Genomic DNA, 4857 nt, shown 5'->3' on the forward strand with positions numbered 1-4857 from the left:
GTTAATTCTCATAACAACCCCTTGAGAAAGGAACTATTATTATTCCATGACTGATAAAACGTTACAGAGAGAGGCCCAGAGAGGTTAGGAAACTTGCCTACAGCTCTACTGTAATACGTAGAGGAGCCTGAGCAAAATGTGCCAGGCAGCCAGTAGAATAGCAGAAGTATTTCCCAATTGGAGGGAACTGCACATAAAAGGCCCAAAATGGAAGTAGCATAGAAGCTTCAGGGCACTGAAAGGAAAATGACTGGAGAAGAACGACCTTGAAAAAAGAACAGTGAGACCAGGGAAGAGGTAAGGAAAGCTAAAGTAGAAATGCCTGTGATGCACAGTAAGGAGTTTCTGCTTTGTCCAGAACTTGGCTGGCAGCCACTGGATGTTTCCAAGCCTGGTTTGGCTCATAGCAGATTATCCATAACAGACAGAAACTGGAAAAAAGCCCAAGGTGAAGAACAGGTGAAAAAAAAAAAAGTATTAAACTTATATTATGGAATACTATTCAGCAATAAAAAGGGACAAACTCATGTAATATATAAACAATATTGATGGATCTCAAAACCATCATGCTGAGTGAAAAAAGTCTTACAGGAAAGCACATGCATTATATGACTCCTTTTATATACGCAAAATCCATGGTGGGAAAAAAAATCAGAACAAGGGTTCCTCTGGGGGCTTGAGGGAGGAATTTACTAAAAAATAGGGTTGCTAGATAAAATACAAAATTCTCAGTTAAATTTGAATTTCAAATAGACAACAAAGTCTTTTATTTAGTGTAAGTATGTCCTATACAATATTTAGACTTTATTATACTAAACATTTTAGTATAATAGTGTGTAAACACTCTCATTTACAGTTGTACCAAAAATAATAAAATACCTGAGAATACTTAGCCAAGGAAGTGAAAGACCTGTACTATGAAAACTATAAAACACTGATGAAATAAATTAAAGATGACACAAACAAATGGAAAGAGAGTCCATGCTCATGAATTGGAAGAACAAATATTGTTAAAATGGCCATACTACCCAAAGCAACCTATAGACTTAATACAATCCTTATCAAAATACCAACAGTGTCTTTCACAGAACTAGAATAAAGAATCCTAAAATTGTATGAAACCAAAAAAGACCCCAAATAGCCAAAGCAATCTTAAGAAAGAAGAACAAAACTGGAGGAATCTCAATCCCAGATCTCATGACATACTCCATAGCTGTAGCAATTAAAACAGTCTGGTACCAGCACAAAATAGACACATAGATCAATGGAACAAAAATAGAAAGCCCATAAATAAACCCACAATTATATGGTCAACTAATCTATGACAAAGGAGGCAAGAATGTATTATCAGAAAAAGATAATCTAAAAAAAGGTGTTGGGAAAACTAAACAGCTAATCACTTTTAAAAAATGAAATTAGACCACTTTCTTATGCTATACACAAAAATAAACTCAAAAATAGATCTAAGCCCTAAATGTGAGATCTTAAACCACAAAATTCCTAGAAGAAAACACAGGCAATAACCTCTTTGACATCAGTCATAGAAACACTTTTTTAGATATGTCTCCTTTGTTAACGGAAACAAAACCAAAATTAAACAATTGAGATTACACCAAGATCAAAAGATTTTGCAGATTTTGCACAGTGAAGGAAACCATCAACAAAACAAAAAGACAATATAGTGTATGAGAGAAGATATTTGTAAACCATATATCCAACAAGGGGTTAATATCCAAACTATATAAACACACAACTCAACATCAAAAAACCCACAAATAATCCAATTAAAAATGGGCAGAAGACATGAACAGATATTTTTCCAAAGAAGACATACGGATGGCCAAGAGACACATGAAAAGTTACTCAACATACTAATCATTAAGGAAATGTAAATCAAAACCACAATGAGATAGCACCTGTCAGAATGGCTAAAATTAAACATGTGTTGGCGAGGATGTGGAGAAAGGAACCCTCGTGCATTGCTGGTAGGAATGCAAACTGGTGCAGCCACTGTGGAAAACAGTATGGTGATTTCTCAAAAATTAAAAAATAGAATTACCATCTGATCCAGTAATTCCACTACCTGGATATTTACTCAAAGAAAACAAAAACACCAATTCAAAAATATATATGCACCCCTACATTTAAAGCAGCATTATGTACAATAGCCAAAATGCAGAAGCAATCCAAGTGTCCATCAATAGATGAATGGATACAGATGAGTACACACACACACACACACACACACACACACACACGCACGCACAGTGGAATATTACTCAGCCATAGACAAGAATGAGATCTTGCCATTTGCAACAACATGGATGGATGTAGAGAGCATAATGTGAAGTGAAATGAGTCAGTGAGAGAACAACAAATACCGAATACCATATTCACTTATAGGTGGAATTTAAGAAATAAAACAAAGAAAAAAAAGACAAACTAAAAAACAGACTCTTAAATAGAGAGAATAAACTAATGGTTGCCAGAGGAGAGGTGGAGAGGGGGACGGGTGAAATAGGTGAAGGGGATTAAGAGTACAGTGACCACGATGAGCACTGGGTGATGCTGAATCACTATATTGTACACCTGAAACTAATATAACTCTGTAAGTTAACTATACTGGAATTAAATAAATAAAATTTAAAATAAATAAAAAGGTGTTCATTGTATTGCTGGAATTCAAATTTAACTGGGTGTCCTGTGTTTTTATTTGTGGAATCTGTCAAACCCTACAGGGAAGGCACAAAGGAGAATTTTCTGGGGTCATGGTAATACTGTGTATCTGGATAAAGGTATATAAATGCACTTGCAAAAGTCATGTAACTTTGTGCGTGTAAACACATGCATATAAATTTTACCACAGGGAAGAAAAGAAATAAGTATTGAATTCTAGTTACATACAGACAAATATTAGAAGAAAAACACATTGATGTCTCCAAATTCAAATTATATCAAAAATAAAATGGTAAAATGGATTCATGCCTGAATAGAGAGATGAATAGATATGTAATAAAAGCAAATATGGTAAAATGGGAATTGTAGAATCTAGGTAATAGGCATGTGAATGTTCACTGTAAAATGCTCCCAACTTTTCTCTATGTTTGAGAATTTTTATAATAAAATGTTAAGGGGAAAAGCCCTGCCCTGCTCTCATGGAGTTTCCATTAGAGTGGAATGAGACAGACAATAAATAATATTTGTAAATAAAATATGGAGTTAAATAGAAAATGATGACACACAGGAGAAACAGAAGGTAAGGGGTTTAGTTATCCTGGGAACCACTCCCTGCAGGGTGAGAGAGGATGTTGTGTTAGGAACAGACAGAATGTCTATAAGGCTTTATCTATCCCTAGCTTTAAAGAATGTCTTCCCTATTGAAGGTATCAAGAAAAGTAGTGGATGAGCAATTATAAACCAAAATGGTAGTCTTTCAATGGAATATGGATATTTTATTCTCCTAAGTACTTTTTTAAGTCAATATTACTTACTTGACTGAGGTATTTAAAGTGGTAAGCTTTAAAGCATTTTAAATGCCCTTTCTCATCTTCTATTTGGAAAGATAAAATGATAAATTACATGTAACCTCTGATTTACATGAGAAAGAAATCAAAAAGGTTTTGGTTATAATTCGATTGGAAGCTTTTTCTAACGTTACCAGAAGTAGTAGCTCTTTATGATCCGTTTCCCCTGCATCCGACTTTCTCATCCTCTAAAACACCTTTGTCCTCTCTCCAAATTTTTACCTACTATCTAAGGGAATAAAAGGCAGATTTCCCATAAAATGGCCCCTGTAAACATCTCCCACACACACACACACATGGCCCCAGCCCCATGCTATCGGCCTGCAAGCCTCCACCCAAGCTTGTCCTCACCTGGAGTCTGCAGTGATGCTGATGAGCCCTACCTCTCTGGGCAAGGCCCAGACACCAGCCCTCCAATGTGTCTGATCTCTCAGCTGCCCTTGGATGGTCTGCTGCGATGACATTATAGATCCTTTGTTTTCTCAACCTACCTTCTAACTCAGCCTCCCTCTTTCAGCTCTTATAGCTCACTCATCCACCACCAGCCCACTGTTTACCAATGGTGTTGCCCTATTAGCCATCCTCACTCATTCGGACCCTGTATGTAGAAACAGGCCATATATTCTGCACTCTTTTCTACCTCAGGTGATTACTCTGACCCCTCAGGATTCACACTCTAGCAGGATGAGGACTATTTAAAAGTCCCCTCATCAATGCTGGTGGGCCACAGCTGGTCTAGGTATCTCAAAGTCCCTTCTGAACCTCAAGTCAGGAGACTCCACACGATTCGGAGCCCTGTGGCCTGCAGAAAGCTCCCCAAATTCCAGCAGTGGGTCTGCAGATTAAACAGCCCTGGAATTTTCTCTGCACAAGAGGCAAAACAATTATTTTTAGCATGTGCAACTGACTTCCAGCTATTTATTTTCTCACAGCTGCAGTCTGGGAAATAACCTAGACATAAAGAACATACAAAGAGGTATTTTATGCAGAAAAACCAATGAGAGTTCCATAGGTTATTGTCAAAATTTTAGAAACTTTATCGAGTGAAAAAAAAAACTCTCTCCCCCTTTATCTAAAACCTTCTCAGTAATCTCCATTAATAAACATTAACATAAAGAAAATAAAGGTTTTTTAACCAAAAAGGTTTTTAAAAAGGCAAATATCAAAAATATTGTTAATGGCTTATGGCTTTGATTATATAAAAATAGTATCAGTACTTTGCTAAATTTACTGATTCTTATCCCATTGGATTCAACTAGCACCATTCTGAACAGTTGTTGGAAATACTGGATAATTAATATTGGGAGAAAAATCCACATTGAATTGTGTAGAC

Source organism: Canis aureus, chromosome 28, assembly GCF_053574225.1.
Source record: "Canis aureus isolate CA01 chromosome 28, VMU_Caureus_v.1.0, whole genome shotgun sequence".
In the NCBI taxonomy this organism is placed as follows: Eukaryota; Metazoa; Chordata; class Mammalia; order Carnivora; family Canidae; genus Canis; species Canis aureus.